General features: G+C 35.6%; 1 protein-coding gene across 1 annotated transcript in view; it reads right to left on the bottom strand.

Annotated features, from left to right (window-relative positions):
* rnf217 (ring finger protein 217) overlaps positions 1-20,738 on the bottom strand; it is a 44,443-nt gene that overhangs the window by 12,479 nt on the left and 11,226 nt on the right. The window lies entirely within an intron of this gene.

Below are 20,738 nucleotides of genomic sequence, written 5' to 3' on the forward strand. Positions count from 1 at the left end.
TTTATTGCATTATACCATGTAAAAATACCAGAAATTATTCCAACTATTGACCAATACTTAATTCAAACCCTTTGGTAAGTAGCAGAAAAGCCATAACTCGAAAATGGTGTTCAGCCCTCCAACAAGGGCTCAATGGATAGGAATTGTAAAGGAAATACACTGTATGGAGAGACTGACTTTTTACCTAAGATTTGATTAAAAAAAGTACTGAGTATGTTGTTGTAAACAATTTGTGATAATGTATGTTGACTTGATTTTCTAACCCTTATGACAACTGCTTTGTTCTTTGGCTTTATTTCTATTTTTTCCCCACTTCTGTCATTTTTTTTTTCTTTTAAATTAAAAAAAGGTAAAAAAAAAATAATAATAATAATAATTATTAGCCCTCCTGAATTATGATGACAGTAAATAATATTTTACTAGATATGTTATACTAGTATTCAGCTTAAAGTGCAGTTTAAATGCTTAACTAGGTTAATTAGGTTAACTAGTCATGGAAATTAGGCAAATCATTGTATAACGATGGTTTATTTTGTAGACCAGTGTTTCCCAACCCTGTTCCTGGAGGCACACCAACAGTACATATTTTGGATGTCTCCCTTTTCTGACCCATTAACTTCAGGTGCTGGAGTCTCTTCTGATGTTATGATAAGTTGATTCAGGTGTGTTTGATTAGGGAGAGGTTGAAAATGTGTACTGTTGGTGCGCCTTCAGGAACAGGGTTGGGAAACACTGCTGTAGACTATCGAAAAAAATATTGGGGCTATTAATATTGACCTTAAAATGTTTTTTGTTTTTTTAAACTGCTTTTATTTAGCCAAAATAAAACAAATAAGACTTTCTCCCAAAGAAAAAAATATTATCAGACATACTGTGAAAATTTCCTTGCTCTGTTAAACATAATTTTGGGAAAAAATTTAAAAATAAAAAAATAAAAAATAAAAATAAATCAAAGTAGGGCTAATGTGTACATATATACAGTACACACCCCAGCTTGCTTGGAAGCTGTTGACCATACAATAATGTTTGGAGAGTGATTTAACCTTCTTGGAAATCCTTGGTTTGAATCAGTGATTGCGTACAAGGAACATTTTATGTACACAAGCAACGTACAGTAAATAGCCTGTACACATGCAGCACTTTCAACCATGAACGTCACCTTCTCCCAGAATCACCGAACTCTAGTAATACGTGACCAAAGAGGGTTCAGCAGGCAGGAACCAACCCTAAGGCCTAGTTTTCACAAGCTGAATGCAGTATGATTTGTTGATAAATGGATCGGTGTTGAATGACCTTTCCCAGTCTCCTAAAGGGAGTTAAGAGATCTCATGGATCAGTGAGATCCATTTCATCCTCATTGTTCATATAACAGCAGGCTTTGGTGTAGCGGCACTGTGACTATCAGCACCTCCCTTGCCAGAGGATTACATCCTGCCACTGGTTCCCCACCCATCATCTTTCGGCCCCCCTCTGGGACGTCAGGATTATCGGGCACTTCCACAGGAAGAACTAATCTACTTTCAGCCTCCTATTTTATGCTAGGACATCAAGCAACAGCTTTTAGTGGACATTTTTCTAAGTTTGTAAGAAATATTTTATATCAGGCAAGTTTGAATAGTTAGAAATCTTCTGGATGAGTATCTGTCATGACTAGGATAATGACAGTATTTTTCTGTTGCGATTATAATTTTTGAAGCTTTTATCGTCATATATCATCATCATATTCACCCAACCTGTAAAAATAATGTTTCTTTAACTGGTATCATGACCAAAAAATACTTTTAATATAATATATTACTCTAAACTGTTGGGTTCTAGGGATGTCAGGATATTGGAATTTGGTACCAATCGATACTGAAATTCTAAAACATCCATTTCCCGCTAACATGTGAGCACTGTTGAGTACATTCCTAAACAGTGCTGATTTGCCATTGTGTGCTCAACAGTAAAGACTGTGATTGGCCGTAAAGGTCATCAGTTCACCGAACTCACCGCTGTTTAGTGTAACCACACATACAGGGACACTGGAGCGTTTTAAAGCCGCGATTCATCAGCGGATTACTCGTATGTCAGCTTATAGACAAACCAGCTCAGTAAACAATCACAGTCTAAAAAATACAACAGAATTTAGTTATTTTATTAACTACTAAAAAATAAAAAATCTATTAATTATTCCAGCTTTTGGTGCTCTTATGAACAACCACTGTCGATATCTAAATATTCTTAAAATACACATATTAAAAACACAAGTTTTTAATATGTAACTATTGACAGTGTTTTTAAGTGTTCACAATATCAATATTCATTCATTATCCTTCGGCTTAGTCCCTTTATTAATCTAGGAGTCGCCACAGTGGAATGAACCGCCAACTTATCCTGCAAATGTTTTACGCAGTGGATGCCCTTCCAGCTGCAGCCCATTACTGGGAAACATCCATACGCACTCATTCACACGCATATACTACGGCCAATTTAGCTTATTCAATTCACCTATAGCGCATGTCTTTGGACTGTCGGGAGAAACCAGAGCACCCAGAGTAAACCCATGTGAACACAGGGAGGACATGCAAACTCCACACAGAAATGCCAACTGACCCAGTCGGGACTCAAACCAGTGACCTTCTTGCTGTGAGGGAATATCAATATTGTAAATGTTATTTATCACAATATAAAAATACTGCAGTGGCTAAATAACAGCCCTTGTTCTGAGGAAACTATTGAGCTAGGGTTAATCCTGTGGAGTTTTACAGAACAATTAATAAATCACAGTAGTTGACACGTCATACAGTGACTAATAACTTGGTCAGACAGATCCTTTTGTCATATTTTTAGGAGTGCTGCTAGTGTGCTCTAAGTTGATTGCTAAGCTTTCTCAGACAATTACATCTTGAAGATCATTCCCGATTTTAACAAGGATTCAACTTCATTTAACTTCCACAATAAGTAGAATAGGGCTACAACTACTGATTATTTTAATAATCTATTAATCTGTCGATTGTTTTTTCGATTAATCGGATTTTTAAAAAAAGCATTACTTTCCAACCCTTTATTCAAAAACAGAACTAAAATCTTTAGAAAGTGCACACACATGTTGTCAGAAAGTGCACAAACAGAAGTTTTAAGCATCACTTCATTTTCACATGCCTTTTTTCTTGTCTAGTCTTGATTTAAGATTTTTTTTTTAGATATTTGGAATGTAAACAAGACGAAATTAATAAGAAAGGAAAACTTTTTTTTGCAGTGTAGCTATACATGACTACAGATGGAAAAATTAATGATCCAAAAAAGGTGAGGAAATAAAAACGTGTCTTTAGTCTTGCAAATCAAAGTGACCACCGCTGCTTTATTACTGTTATTAAGCCTTTCAGTGGTGAGTTTAAAAGATTCTGTCTGGCCCCAGGAGTGAGTTTTGTTAGGAGATCATTATTTTCGAACGCTCACCCTTAATGTTTCCATGGCAACGTGTCATGTTTGTCACGCGACACACCGCAGTTTGTAAAACAGATGTATTCCTTTTATTATGCCTTTCCTTTTTAAAACAAACTATTCAAATGCTTGCTCATCATGTCATCAACTACCTGATATTCCAATTCACAAAAATGAAAAAAATTGGGTGTTTAAAAACACTGCATAATTGTGATAATATGACACGTCTTTCTCTGGCTTAGCGCCAGCCAATGCGATAGTGCGTTCACTCCGCTCCGCGCTTAACTAAAATTTTTTTTTTAAATTAAACGTCTCTGGGTGGCGCGACATGATGAAGAGATTGTGAAATTCATTGCCAAATGCTTTTAGTAATTGGTTTTAATCGATTTATTGTTGCAGCCCTAAAGTAGAATGCAGTGTTATTTTACGTTTGTTTACTGGTTACAGTATACAAGGGCTGCACAATATACATCATTTCAGCATCGATATCGAAATGTGCAAAATCTGCAATAGTCACATTGCAGGACCTGCAATGTCAAATTGGGATTATAATTAACCTGCAACCACAGTTCAGAGTGTATTAGTATACACAGGAGTTCACAAACCTTGGGTCTGCGTCCGAAATCACATACTTTCATACTATTCAGTATGCAACAAACAGTATGCGAGCTGAGTAGTATGTCAGAATTTATAGAATTCAAAAAACAGTATGCGAGAAGTACAATTCAAATTGAATGTTACTCTTTGTTTGTTTTATTGTTAAAAGCTAACTGAAATTAAATATTTCGATTAAATGGTGTAAATTAATTAGATTTCGTTTAAATGTATATACTGTCACCCAACCATGCAGATACTTTGGTGAGAAAATCAAATCAAAGGCAGATTCTGCTTAACTAGTGTATACAGCATTGTACTCCACTCTGTTATAAATGTGATTGCTCATGTATTTAATTGCAAGTTATCATTTTAAAAAATATTGTTAAATAAGCAAACCACTGTTTTACATTTATTTTGAAATATTATATTATTAATATTACCCATGGCAATTTTAATGTAATTTAGTTTGGTATTTTTACCTTTGGCCCACGGCTCTCAATGATATTGGGTTTTTGGCCATTCATATGAAAAATATTGGGCACTCCTGGTATAGAATGTACTTTTTAATGGTCAAGTAGTACATTTAAATTCAAATGCAGTACCGAGTATTGAGTAGTAGGTGATTTTGGACACAGACCGGTTTCCGGCAGCTCCAACTTGCCTCAACACACCTGCAGGAATGTTTCTAGAAAGCCGAGTAAGAGCTTGATTAGCTAGTCCAGGTGTGTCTGATTGGGGTTGGAGCTGAAATCTGCAGGAGACCGGACCTCCAGGACCGAGATTGAGAACCCCTGGTATACACTAAAATTAAGTATGAACGATTTATTTATTTTTTTGATGAGTTTACAAGGCCTGTGACTACGATTTCAAGTGAATCTAAACCATTTGGGCACAAAAAAAGTTTGCTACTTTAACAAAGAATGATTGTGTTTATTTATACAATAAAGATTCCATGCAGTGTTATTTTACACTTGATTACTACATTTCTGTACCTCAATCCTGTTAAACTCCACCAGTGCTGTTTATTTTATTTTTACCATTGCTCTGTTGTTTTTGTCCATGCTTTAATTTGTTTATTTAAAGAGCCCATATTATGGGTTTTTGAAAATGCCCTTCCATGTAGTGTGTAACACAGCTCTAAGTGAAGTGAAATATCCAGCTAAGGCTTAAATCTGTAAGTGTACAGTGTTTAAAACTATTGATTCATCTATAAAAGAGTCGACTCATAGTGCTTCAAACGAGTCGCCTTGATAACGAGTCATTAGGTGTTTCGCGATGACGCAGCCACGAAACACAAGCCTCGCCAGTAGTTACGCGCGCAAACCAGGGAGATTTGAAACCTGCGGCCCCGCCCACTAACACAGAAAAAACACTAGACACACACACACAGACGCCGCCGGTCCAATGAAGTCACGCTGTGCTCAGATGGATAATATTGACAGTCTCTACCCAAAGATGAGTTGTTAACCTGGTACAGTACACACGGTTACTCTTTATATTCTCTTATCACATGTAAGCCACGTTAAAAACGCGACGCGTGCCGCTTTGTTTACGGGTTTAACGTTAAAGGCTTTTGTGAGCTCGCGTTCCACTGCCGTTTGTCGTTGCTATGGCGATCGATCGTAAGCTAGGAGACTCGTGTCACGTTCCCTAGTTCTTCTGAGGAGCGTTGTGTGTGTGTGTGTGTGTGTGTGTGTGAGAGAGAGAGAGAGAGAGAGAGAGACTCGCGTCGCTTTCCCTAGTTCTTCTGAGGAGCGTTGTGTGTGTGTGTGTGTGAGAGAGAGAGAGAGAGAGAGAGAGAGAGAGAGAGAGAGAGACTCGCGTCGCTTTCCCTAGTTCTTCTGAGGAGCGTTGTGTGTGTGTGTGTGTGAGAGAGAGAGAGAGAGAGAGAGAGAGAGAGAGAGAGAGAGAGAGAGAGAGAGAGCTCGCGTCGCTTTCCCTAGTTCTTCTGAGGAGCGTTGTGTGTGTGTGTGTGTGTGTGTGAGAGAGAGAGAGAGAGAGAGAGAGACTCGCGTCGCTTTCCCTAGTTCTTCTGAGGAGCGTTGTGTGTGTGTGTGTGTGAGAGAGAGAGAGGGAGAGGGAGAGAGAGAGAGAGAGAGAGAGAGAGAGAGACTCGCGTCGCTTTCCCTAGTTCTTCTGAGGAGCGTTGTGTGTGTGTGTGTGTGTGAGAGAGAGAGAGAGGGAGAGGGAGAGAGAGAGACTCCCGTCGATCTCCCCAGTTCTTCTGAGGAGGGTTGTGTGTGTGTGTGAAAAAAGCCTTACACTATGAAGCGCGTGTGCACTGTGACTACTTTTATATAGTTGATTACCAGCTGGGCATTTCACTCTGTCTCGTGCTGAAGCCTGTCACTGTCGACCAATCGCAGCAGGCTGTCATCGGTCCAATCAGCGCAGATTAGCTTCGCGCTGAGGAGGGGGTTGGGAACAAATGAATCGCTGAACGATTCATATGGGAGTCGTTGGGATAATTAGGTAAAAATAAATGCAGATTATAAGACCATCAAAGTGTTTTATGACCTTGCATGCATATTAGACTGTTGTTGGAGACCCTTACAACCTAAATATGACCCTATTTCATGTATAATATGGGCTCTTTAATACATTTTTAGGTAATTTTGTATATTTTATGCAGATGCACTCACCCAAAGTCAAACACCCGATGTAAAAGGATGAATTCTTTCCACAAAGAGTCCATAATCACATCTTGTGATTATAATTATACTCGTATCGCAATATAAATCGCAGAAAAACTAAATATTGCAATGCCCATTTTTTTCAATATCATGCAGTCCTACTGTATACTATCAGTGTTTAGCTGCATTTATTTTTGCTTGATAATTTAATTATTTCAACATAGAATTTATTTAACATTTTTATTACTTGGGGTTTGTTTGTCTTCATTATTTTCTTTTATGTATATTCACTGTAAAAAATGCTGGGTTCCACACAAATTCTTCACGTTGTCCCAACACAAATTGATCAAGTTAACTTAATCGTTTTTACAAATTTAAGTTGATTGAACATAAAACAATTAAGTTGTCCCAAAAAACTTTTAACCTAAAAAAGAGGTGGTTCACTACAATATCATATTTTAAATTAGGGATGCTCAAAATAACAGATTAACCGTTAACCGAAAGGGTGAGTTTTTAACCGATTATTGGTATCAGTTAAATGATTTAAAAATGTTATTATATATATATATATATAAAAATATATATTTGTACAGTTTGGCTGCAAAAGGGGCGGATCACAACGAATGTGCTTTTTGTGTTGAGAGGGGCATGTTTTGAATGGTTTACTAACGTCCACGAGCGTTTTGGGGTACCCTTCGAACCTCGCGTTTTTGTCGTTTTGTTAAAGAAAAAAGAATATGATTGGACAAACAGCATATGCCGGTTCTTAAAAAAGGATTCAGTCAGTGTTTTCGTTTTGTAATCTAAACTTGTCATTTAGGTGAAAAACATCTAGGGCAGGACTATTTGTTTTATTCTTTTATTTAGTTTATTCTGTTCTTCTATGCTGTTGGAAACGCTGCAGGTGCTTGAAGATGTGCTGTTCTTCTGATGTTCTGTATGTTGTTGACATGTTAAAATAAATCAGTATTTTAAAATGCAATATTTAATGTGTCAAACACAAAATAGACTTGTTAATAATTTTTTTCTTAAATAATAATTTAATATATAATTTGACCAGTTAACCGTTAATATTCGGTTAACGAGCGGTTATTGCTAGGCAAAATTCACTGAAATGAACATCCCCAATTTTAAACGTTAGTTCATATGTAATATAGCTGTTTGAACATAAACAAACACAGACAAGCTTCAGCAGTGCATGCTGTGTCTCTCTATCCAGCCGCTTTACCTGTGTTCTAATCTCAAATAAGAAACTCACAAAAGATATATGATCGCTTCATATTACTTACACATGCTTATTCTGAATATTTATGAAACACTTGTCAGATGTTAATTTAGAGAGCAGACGTGTGGTTTTGCTGTTTGAAGGATTCTTCATTTTTCTGCCTGATTCAGGTAGCTGACGCTGCTAACAGCTGGTCTGACTATACTGGTTAGACAGCTCAAAAAAAGAGTGCTTGTAGAGGCGTGACATGGTGCCAATCCCCGAATCACTGCACATTATGTTAGCTGACCAATCAGAGCCTCTTGAGGGCGGGCCTTTCAGAGGAACTAGGAAATATGACAGTCGTTTTCATGTTAGCTGAGTAGCTGTATATAATCAAAATAAGATATATGAAAAAATAACATGATTTTCCACAAATGAAGCATTAGCACACCTTGCTTTACATCTTATAAACACAACCAAGCATTAAAAATTCATCTTTTAATAAACAAGCTAAATAGCCGTATGTAATATCTTATTTACACAACGACATGTGATTTCTGTTTCTCCATGGTCGCGCGATTACAAATTTCTGCTTTCTATATCGCACATGGTGGAGTTCTACACAGCCACTCTCTGCTGTATGGGAATGAGACTGCGTGCGTCACATCTGACAGGACCGAAGACACACGTGCGCTCCCATATGTTATGCATAGCCTACAGCAGTCAAATCAAAGGTAAATGATGTGTGGGAGTGTAATGCGCTCGCGTCACAGCAGCTAAAATATATACAGATGCGATGGGACCTCTGTTTAGTTTATTGGCGCGACAGTGATGCTCTCTGTGACGCGTTCGCCCCATCTAACGTCTCATCCAACCTGACCTCTCCCGGAAGCTCCGCAAGTCTCCGGCAAATTTATACCGGCCCAGTGATCCCCCAAAATGAGTTCAAATACTCGGAAATCATGGCGACTAGAGTAAATGAGCAAGACAACAGATCGCGAGAGGCACAGTAATGTTCATTACATTTCTTCGGTTAAATGAATAAAGCAGTAAAGATATTGCGAGTGCAAATCCCTCCATCTCTGAGTGATCTGCTGTCATTAGTTGGAAACCAGAAAAATATTTAAATGGTCCCGCGTGTATTTAGGCCTTTTTACATATATAACAACTGAGAGTTCTGTTTTGACAATATTGCATATTCACTAAAAGTTGTCTGGAATTATTAGTATTAAATAAAACTTTATTCTTTAACATGAATATTTAATAATATAAATTCTTGTAATACACTCATTGCTATAAACAGTAGTTTATAGACCTCTTTCCTTTTAGTAAAGAAGTGTTAGATTTATAGGTGTACATTTTAAATCTTATGCATCAAACATATGCTCCAAACTTGATTGTTCTTGATTGAGACATATTGAATTCTTCATTCATAATTTGCAATGTTTCCAAATTGCATTGTAATTTTTCATAATTTTTATATGTGTTTTATTATTTTCTGTGGTGGTTCATTCCGCTGTGGCAACCCCTGATAAATAAGGGACTAAGGCAGAGTAAAATGAATGGATGAATAATTTTTCTGTAAAGCTGCTTCTGGCCATGACAGGTTCACACCTAAATGGTTATAAGAGAAGTTTTTAAGGTATTATATGTAGCATCCTTGATTTATTCTATTAGGTAAGGCAAGATTTTCTGTTAAGGTTCATACTTAAAGAGAAATGCTCAATGCATTATAAAGCTTGAAGCATTAGAATTGGTGCTCAGTATCAGCCGATCACTATGACAAGGAATCGGTACTCAATATCAGCTGCAAAAATCCTGATCAGAGCATCCCTAGCTTTGACCCAACTTGGCTTTCAGAGCAGCAATACTCCCCCTGGCTGTACAAGACTGATCTTGGTGAGTCAGTAAATGCACCCTTTGGAAAAAGAAGTATACTTAAGTAAAGGTCAAGTATAAAAGTATACTTTATTTAGTAAGTTAAGCCCATCAAGATACACTAGTGAAAAAAAGCTGCACACTTTGTAGATAAAAAAGCTAAAAATAAATGTTATTTTTTAGCTTGAACGCTTGTACAGTACAAATAATTGTTCAGTTTTTACTGCTGTCATTAAAAGAAACATATTAACACCAAGACTCCTGTCGGTGTTAGTCTGAACAGCTGCGCCAAGCAACGCCACGCCATAATATATCAAAGACGCCAAAAGGATACAGTAAGTCTCATGTAAAGCTCATATGTCTCATGTAAAAAGAAGAGATAGGTAAAAGAAGAAATAAGTTGAAGTAATAGACGAATGACGTGTGGAAATGGGGATGGGAAAATAATAAGCTTGTGCTTCATCCCGCTCCATTTTTGACTATGCTGAAATGTATTTCTTGTTTAAGAATTTTGATGTATCTTTCTGTTCGAAAATAAATCAAATCAATTTAATAAAACATGAATCTTGTGATCCCTAGTGCATCATGTCATTTGGGAGACACTGGAGCTGGAGTATAGTAGTTTGATGATGCTGCTTGAGCTATTTTTAGCTGATGCAACTGCCTAATGCAGAAGATGGTCTTAGTAAACAGCACTAACAATGCTCATGCTATAAAGGCTCTCGTAGCGTCTTGTGCTCACAGCAGGCAAGATTGTTGCCCGGTGTGTGGAGTTTACTTTGGGATCCTAATGAGATCTGGCAGTCCCATGAGAACCCTTACCTGAGTACGTGGCACCAACTGGTGACAGGAGTGCTAGCTTTTTCCTCCAGGGCCTCCCACCAGTCCTTTTCACACCTGTCAGCCTGCTGCTAATGGGCAGAACGTTCACTGCTAGCACAATAGCGGCACTCGGCATCCACAGCAGGCGTGAACAATCCTCTCCGTATGGATGGAGAGTCTGATTTTTGGCCTGCCGTGTCACACGCTGGCATCCTGTATTAAATTTATGTTTTCTGATTCACCAGAACCAACTTTTGAGGTGGGCTATCTTCGCAGGAAGATATGTTTTTGAGGGATGTGAAATAGAAATTGTTCTTTGAGGCTGACTACAGACCTGTTAAGCATAAATCAGATTTATTGCTGTGAACACTAGGCCAGCGGGGTGACAGAAATAGAGTTGGGTATTGAGACACGCACCTACAAATATGGCAGATTTTTACTGCCACTTAAAGGAACACTCCACTTTTTATTTTAAAGCCTTATTTTGTTAGCTCCTTGCCATATTGGCCTACACCGTACAAAACATCTGCTAATTAACAGGTTACGAATTTTGTGATTCACAAGTGTTTTCTGTTTATTTACGATTGTGAATAGCACTATGGAAGTTTCATCTCTGCTCCGTCAACTTTTGATGTTGAAAATTCAACTCTGCAGTTTAACAAAATGACTTTTATTGACATTTTAATAGCTTGAGATGATATAATGTATAGGAAATAATATATAGAAATCTAAGTCTAAGAGAAAAAACGCTTCCCTGCCATTAACTAGTTTTACAGCAATCCGTGCTTTAGGTGTACTCCGATAGAGGAAGCCCTAACGCATGTCCTATATGTGACGATGTCAGATGCTCTGAGGAGTTAAATCGGAGAAAAAGTAAAATCGTGGATAAAAATAAGAGTAATACAACCTTCCTTTGGCTTAATCCCTACCGCTCCTGATCAAATAAAGAAGCTTTATTTTAATGATTTGCGTCATTGTTTCAGATTGCACACATAACATAGTAGGCTACCTAATACCTAATACATTTATATATATAAATTTACATTTAGTCATTTAGCAGACGCTTTTATCCAAAGCGACTTACAAATGAGGACAAGGAAGCAATTTACACAACTATAAGAGCAGCAGTGAACAAGTGCTATAGACAAGTTTCAGGTGTGTAAAGTCTAAGAAGCAAAGCATTAGAAAAATTTTATTTTTTTTTTTGGAGAGGGAGAGAGGGAGGGAGGGAGGGAGGGAGGGAGAGAGAGAGAGAGAGAGAGAGAGAGAGAGAGAGAGAGAGAGAGAGAGAGAGGGAGGGAGGGAGGGAGGGGGAGAGAGGGAGAGAGGGAGAGAGGGAGAGAGGGAGAGAGGGAGAGAGGGAGAGAGAGGAGAGAGAGAGAGAGAGAGAGAGAGAGAGAGAGAGAGAGAGAGAGAGAGAGAGAGAGAGAGAGAGAGAGAGAGAGAGAGAGGGCACAGTTAGTGGTATAGCCAGAGAGGCAGTTGCAGATTAGGAAGGAAAGTGGAGACTTAACAGTTGCGTTTTTAGTCGTTTCTTGAAGACAGCAAGTGACTCGGCTGTTCTGATGTAGTTAGGGAGTTCATTCCACCAACTGGGCAGATTGAATGTGAGAGTTCGGGAAAGTGATTTCTTCCCTCTTTGGGATGGAACAACGAGGTGACGTTCATTCACAGAACGCAAGTTTCTGGAGGGCACATATATCTGCAGAAGTGAGAGCAGATATGAAGGAGCCAAGCTAGAGGTCACTTTGTAAGCAAACATCAGAGCTTTGAATTTGATGCGGGCAGCAACTGGCAGCCAGTGCAAACGGGTGAGTAGTGGAGTGACATGTGCTCTTTTGGGTTCATCAAAGACCACTCGTGCTGCTGCGTTCTGAAGCAGCTGAAGAGGTTTGATAGAACTAGCTGGTAGCCCGGCTAGCAGAGAGTTGCAAAAAAAGTTGCATAAAAATGTGTATATGTATATATATATATATATATATATATATATATATATATATATATATATATATATATATATATATATATATATATATATATATATATAAATATATATATATATATATATATATATATATATATATATATATATATATAAATGTATATGTTATATAAATGTATATATATATATATGTATATATACACACACATTTATTTATATATATATATATATATGTAAATGTATATATGTAAATGTATATATATATATATATATATATATATATATATATATATATATATATATATATATATATATACATACATACATACATACATACATTTATATATATATAATATATATTATTTATTTTTTTAAATCGCAAAATTGTCCACAAATTTTTTAATTTTTAAAAAGTGAAAAACTATGGGGTCTGATCATTTACAACACCAACCCAGACACTATATCACCTGAAACCATTATTCATTCATTCATTTTCTTTTCGGCTTAGTCCCTTTTTTAATCTAGGGTCGCCACAGCGGAACGAACCGCCAACTTATCCAGCACATGTTTTACACAGCGATGCCCTTCCATCTGCAACCCATCTCTGGGAAACATCCATCCATACTCATTCATTCTCATACACTACGGACAATTTAGCTTACCCATTTCACCAGGGAGAACATGCAAACTCCACACAGAAATGCCAACTGACTCAGCCGAGGCTCGAACCCTTGACCTCCTTGCTGTGAGGCAACAGCACTACTTACTGCGCCACTGCGTAGCCACTTTAAACTATTAAAAGTCAAATTTTTAAACTGTTTAATATCAAAAGCTTTAGGAGAAAGATCAAGGTCCTGTAATGCAATTCAAAAGACTAAATAAGTTTTTAAAATAATAATAATAATAATAATAATAATAATAATAATAATAATAATAAAATAAAACAAATCACAATATACAGAAAACTGTCAATATACAGATTTTTTTTGTGTAGTAAATAGCAACTTTTAATTTTTCATCAGTCTCATGATGTATCTACAGAGGAGTCTTTAAATAGGAAAATTATCAAAACTCTTATGTCATTTTTCTGGCAATATGCTAATGGTCCAATTTGATTTATTATTTATGCTAAGCTATGCTAAAAATACTCCTGTCAGACTTGGAGATAGGCTGAATGGGTTCAAAAATGGTAAAACAAAAATTTTTAACTCCAGAGGAGTTTTAAAAATATCCTTTATAAAAAAAAAAAGTAGTGTTTCTAAATGCCTGAATTGTTGACTAAAATCAGAGTATGGGAAGTTGAAACATGGTAGGATTGGAAACATCGTTATACAGAGAAATTAAAATACGTTACATTTAAAAATATATATATATACCTGCAATTTGTGTATCTGAATCTTATAATCATGCATATAATGTACGAGCAGCTCGCATGTGTGCTTTGAATCGTATTTCGCTACTGAATTTGGCCACAAGATGGCAGCTCTGTTTGTTTCACAATCACAAACAAAGAGATGGAACAATAACAACTGCATAACTGAAGACTGTAAAAACCAAAAGACATGAGGAGTTGGAAAGTGCATGTCTAGAGGGGATAATGGAGATTAGACAGCTACTACACTTTACACAAATACAAAGATGCTTTGTAAAAAAAAATAAAAATAAAAACACAGACATGGCAAGTTATCGCATAATAGACTATTACTTAGAAGGAATGATAACAGGCTCAGGGCCACTATTCTGTAAGAATTGAATATTGAAATTTACTGTGCACTCTCTAAAATAAAATAAAATAAAATAAACACTCTCTAAAATAAAATTAAACAAATTAAAATAAAATAAAATAGAAAATAATAAAAATAAATAAAATGAAATAAAAAAATAAACACTCTAAAATAAAAAAAACTCAAATAAAACTGTATTAAATTAAAACTCTCTAAAATAAAATAAAAAACAATAAAAATAAAACACTCTAAAATAAACACTCTCTAAATAAAAATACAAGAAAAAATAAATACTACCTAAAATAAAATGAAATAAAATTATACATAATAAATAAATAAATAAATAAATAAACACTTTCTAAAATAAAATAAAAAAACAAATAAAATAAGAAATAAATAAAAATAAAATAAAAAATAAACACTCTTTAAAATAATATAAAATAAAATAAGAATTATATGGCAAGACATGCAGTAAATCAGGAGAGCAATATGAATAATTTCTACAAAATTGCTAATATTTAAAGCTGGTTTGTAGCAAACCAGGAATATCAACTACTATATGCTACTAAATCTATGACTTTCATAGATTTAAAAGGATTGGTAATTCAGCAAACCTACAAAAGGTCAGCGAAACCAAACATACAGTAATCCTAATCCTAATCTCATTCCCTATAAAAGTCACACTTACTGAGCCATATCAAAGCAAAAATGTAAAAACAAGCCGACATTTAAAAAATTTCTTAGCACCACTCCAATATTGTGTCTTTCAAATGCTTATTCAGTAGCAAAGCGGAGATAAATTTGAGTTCTTTTGAACACAAATACAGAGCTAAAAAACGTTTTAGTAATTTTCTGAATGAGTTATCAGCTTTTCTCTCATTATTAGCTAGGCGGTGTATTTTGTTGCAGTGGATGTCTCCTCAGCCCCCATCCCATACTCAATGGATTAAAGTAGCCTTGTTTTTGTTAAACTAGAAAAATTAAATAAAGTCGCAATTAAATTTTCTAACAATTGGTTGCCATTTCTGGAGCATGTGAAATCTCTGAGACTTGAAGCAGTTACTGTAGACTGAATATTGGAAAAGTCTAACATTGCGATGTTTTTTTGTTCTGCGATATATATTGCGATATGAATACAATTTCACCAGATGAGTTGAATAACTATTTGGAAAGAATTGATCATGTTGGATTGATTGGGATGATTCTATAGGGGAGTACATAGGCAAAAAATATAAGAAACGATCTACAAGTGTAGATAAATTTAGTAAAGAAAAAGATACCAATTAAATAAACAGTGTTTGATTGTTTTCTGATGAGTCGAACTCCAATCAGGTGTACGGTAATTGAATAATCAAATGTAAAATAATACTGCATAGTCTTCATTATATAATAAAGTAAACCGTTATTAATTTGTCAAAGTTACAAACGGTACAATTTCTTAAGCTGCATTTCCACTGCATACGACATTTGGACACGACCAATGACTGTATAAAACAGGACACGACTGACGGAGTACACCCCCTAGTGGCAGTCGCACAGAATTTTTATTTTGTCGTGCACCATGGGAGAGAAGCTGTTCTCGCAGTGTCCGAAATAAAGGAGAGCAAAAGCAAGAGCCTTTATTCTCTGTGCGTTCACCGTGGTTGAATGTATGTATACTTGAAACTTTTTGGAGGGAAACATTGAAAATTTTGGAGGGAATGTGGAGATAACATAAAATATTATTTTTATCACTCATTTATGAATAGAAAGGTTTTTTTAATATAAACTTTTTTATAAGTTCTAGTCTAGTCGCAGGAATTTAAATATTTCAACGTATCCGCAGCTTAAATCGAATCCGAATTTTCCGCATACAGAGATGATCACAACTCCACACAGCTCCCGGACTACTCTCTATTGGAAATGAATGACTTCCGCTATGTTGCTTGTCGTTTGTCATGTGCAGTGGAAAGGCAGTTTTAGGCCTGCATGTAAAACCCTCACACGGTCACAGGCCTCAAAAAACCTTTGCGAAATGATAAATTATAATGCAGACTCAACATTGCGTATACTCGCGATGTGACTATTTCGAATGATCACGTTGCGATATCGATTCTGAACTGATATATTGTGCAACCCTACTGAATGGTTGCTCATCTTGCACTTTTAGTGTTTACCTACCAGATGAGTACTAGTGCTGATTCAGCACAAGCATACAACCCTTTCTTGAAGTAAAACCACAAGTTTAAAGAACATGCCACCCTCCAGCCTATTCACATCAATATATTTCCCCCTTTCTCTCTCTCTCTCGTTTGAATTTTTCTTTTCTTTTTCTGTTATTATCATTATTTATTTTACTTAATACACCATGCTGCCAACATCAAAATTCAGTACTGACCCGTTTATATGCTTAATTTGTATGAATGAATGCGCATAAACAAGGCATTTGCGCCCACAGAACTGCCCCTCATTGGAAATTTTCTCTTTTTCCGACCATTCTCTATAAACTCTAGAGATGCTTGTGTGTGAAATTCTTCATAAATCAGCAGTTTCTGAAATACTCAGACCAACCCGTCTGGCACCAACGACACATTCAAATTCGCTTAAATCCCCTTTCTTCCCCATTCTGATGCTCGGTTTGAACTGCAGCAGATCGTCTTGACCATGTCTACATGCCTAAATGCATTGAGTTGCTGCCATGTGATTGGCTGATTAGAAATTTGCATTAACAAGCAGTTGGACAAACTCATCTTAGTCATGGGTAGTCAATGATTTTTAAGCAAACAAAAGTTTCCATTATAGTGAAAGTAACATTACTTTCAACAGTCAGAGATTGAAATGGTAGATCAGTAAAATATTCCTAAATTTTCATAAACCTTTATCTCAGAGGTGCGCAAACTTTTCTTTAGACACATTTCCACTGAGTGGTACGGTACGGTACGGGTCACCTTTATCAGGCTTGCGTTTCCACTGCGAAAAGAGTACCAATGGTTGGCTTGGTGTACTACAGAAAGCTCCAATAATATCCAGCTGCAGGCCCGCAGAACCACACACATTTTAGGCACACACAATCCAGCACACACAATCTAGGCAAACCATATATGGTTACGACGGATGTTAATGGTATTAACGTCTTCTTGGACATTGTCATCGATATATTTTGATATATATGGTTAATAAATATTGTACACAATAAACAATAGTGTTTACTTTATTTCACAAATATTGCGATCGAGACGGGCGAATGGGGAGCGATGTTTCCGATCGCCATTCAAATAGACTGAACAGTTTTCTGTCAGTCATCATAGATCATCAGTCGTTATTATCTGACAAAATCAATATCGCAGATACTCGTTTGCTAAACTTGCTGAACGATCTAAATTGGACAGTTTTTATTTATATAATGGATTCATTTATAATGAAGGAAATAATAGCAAGTTAATATAGGCAAGAATACATCGTTATATGCTATAAAAATCTTTTACATGTAATATATAACACTATATTAATATTTTACTGTGTTTTGCTTAATTTTCTAATAACTTAATTAATTATTTCCCACATAAAATACTGTAGTAATTTAAAGTAAGCAATATATTGTTTTTTAAACCAAAATATTGCAATAGAAACAAATTAACTATTAATATTTAATTAAAAAATAATAATAAGTGTGTATATATATATATATATATATATATATATATATATATATATATATATATATATATATATATATATATATATATATATATATATATATATATATATAACAGCTATATATATATAACTAACAGCTGTGACAGTTTAGTAAAAGATAGTAGTTTATAATCAGATAATCAATTAAGATAATCAGTTTATAACTATATTATATATTGTTTATGATTAACTATAGTAATTCATTTTAATGTGACACATTATTGTTTGCTTTTTATATTTTACAACAAAGTGATTTTAACCAAGCATCATAATATTAAGATCCAGAATTAGTTTATTACACTTAATCCTACAATTAGATGGTCTATTGTGTTTTCTTTGTGTATATGGACACATGAATAAAGTCATAAGTGTCTTTAACCAATTATTTTTATTTACATAATTTGATTAAACTGCAGAGATGTTAAAACGATCGTTACGATATAATAATAATGACTGAAATGGGAAACCATATTTGTGAAAATCAATAGGTGGCGATAATGCTCCTAAGGAGTTAGTTAGTTACCATATATGGTTTGCCTAGATCGTGTGTGCTAGATTGTGTGTGCCTGAAACGTGTGTGGTTCTGCGGTCGAAAGCTTCAGTTGACGTCATTCTCGCTACAAAAAAGGTCAAAGTAAAGCCGTATGGGTCATTCACATATCATATGTGAGGCCTCTCACAAAACGGATGCTTTACACACATAAATACTCAGATATAAATTTTCATGACTAACCTTTCTATGAAAATGATTTGATTATAACTGCAGATCAATGACAGTGTGAAAGAGCCTACTGTAACGTCTGCAATTATATAAAATAAATAAATAAATGCAACATATATGAACACTTACAGACTCTTACAGTCTCCTATACGTTACCAATTACAGAAAAACTACACACATTTAATCCTTATTTGGGTTCAAAAACAACACGCAACATATAGCCTACAGTCAGTGCAAACCTCTCATCTGTGTCTTTAATCTGCACCAGTACATGTAACCCCTTGTTAGAAAGGAATTTTGAATTCATAATAGTCCAAAAGATAATGATAACAGTTAAACATTGCAGTTTGTTTATGTTTTAGGTTGCTGAAATAATCATTTGCTGCTTGTTTTCTGGCTTCTCATCTGTTTTTTCGCGCTTCACTCTTGTGTTTGTCCATTTCTGAAAGGATCAGATGTCAGAGTAACTTTAAAAGTCACGTGCACGTTATTATCATCAGCTCAAAAAGTTCATTATTTTAAATATAGATGTACATGCCAGCTCTGGAGAAAGTGAAACTGCTCGCACTTTTAGACGGCCTCATAAAACAAAAACAGGACACAGTAGACTTTGTTATTCTTGGCTTTGTGGCTGTTTATCAAGACAACGACAAGGTTTGTCTGGGCTCAGGTCAACCATGGCTCTTTATTATATGCATATATTATTACGATTCAGTGTCTCAGCTGTGTATTTAAAAATGGGGCTTCCTTTGTTTTCATTCTCCTGGCTCGTGTACGCTAGTGACGTTTCCCTGTAAACCAATAGCGTTCAGCTGCATGTCTAGCTCCACCTTTTGGTATCCTTTTGTCGTGGGGTACCAAAAGGGTACCCAAAAAGTGGTACGGTACAGTACGGTTCGCTTTTAGGTACTTTTTGACAGTGGAAACAGCCATAAAAGCGTTCCGAACCGAACAGTACCACTCAGTGGAAATGGGCCATTTATAAAGAGCCAAAAATCAAAGATAATTGAGGGGTTGTAGGCCAAAGACAAACAACACAAACTGTATTACAAAGTTGCCATGGGTGATTTTTTAAAATAAATAGAACGCATTACTGTAATCATATCAGGTTTACTATTGCATTATAATTTTGCACATTTCATAAATAACTTACAAACTTATAAATAATTACAATAAAACTAAACAATTCAAAGAGTTCAATGCACTTTAAACTAATCTGATCAATTCACAACAATTAATTGAAACATTTAATTCAAGCTTGCTTTTTTATAGCTCAACAATGAAACACACAAACAAAAGGTTATGTTAGAAAAGACAATCTCTATTAAAGGAAATCCCCTCAGACCCTAATTTTTACTCTCTTCTCAGATAGGATGGCGGGCCCTAGTTTGGATGTCTCTGGTTTATCTGGAGACCAATTTGTAAGACTAGTTGGCCTTAAAGAAACCTTGAATAATTAGGTTGATGAGGGTTCAACAAACACTGATCAGATGTGTTTCTAAGAAGGGCGTTTTGCACAATATGTTTATTTGGGTTCAAAAACAGCTGGACAGAGCAGAACAACAACAGAAGGCAGGAATCTTGAGAAACGAAAGAAAGAAAGAAAGAAAGAAAGAAAGAAAGAAAGAAAGAAAGAAAGAAAGAAAGAAAGAAAGAAAGAAAGAAAGAAAGAAAGAAAGAAAGGAAAATGCTGAACTATTTTAACTAGATACGTTCATGATGCTGAAAAATAAGCAATGCTTTGTAAATGGAGCAACACTCAAAAATAGCACCGGCTGAATCCAAGAAGTCACAGTTTATGGATTATAATGGAAGCATTACTTTGAGCAGCTGATTTGTGGTCTGACAGTAATTGTAATGTGTTTTTGAAAGCTACGCGACTGCTACAAAAGCACTGTTTTGATGGCTGTGGCAGTGCTGCTTTAAAGACACAAAAGCTCTTTTTTCAAACGCTGTGAGCACACAAGACAGCTTTGAATAATAAGCTTTGAATATCATTTCTATTCGGTATAATACTGCTAAAATGACAACTACATAAACCTACCTAGAATTAGAACACATGCCCCTAAAAAATTATGTTATTGTGGCTGCACTGTAAAAATTGCTGGGTTTC

This window comes from Danio aesculapii, chromosome 20 (genome assembly GCF_903798145.1).
Source record: "Danio aesculapii chromosome 20, fDanAes4.1, whole genome shotgun sequence".
NCBI lineage: Eukaryota > Metazoa > Chordata > Actinopteri > Cypriniformes > Danionidae > Danio > Danio aesculapii.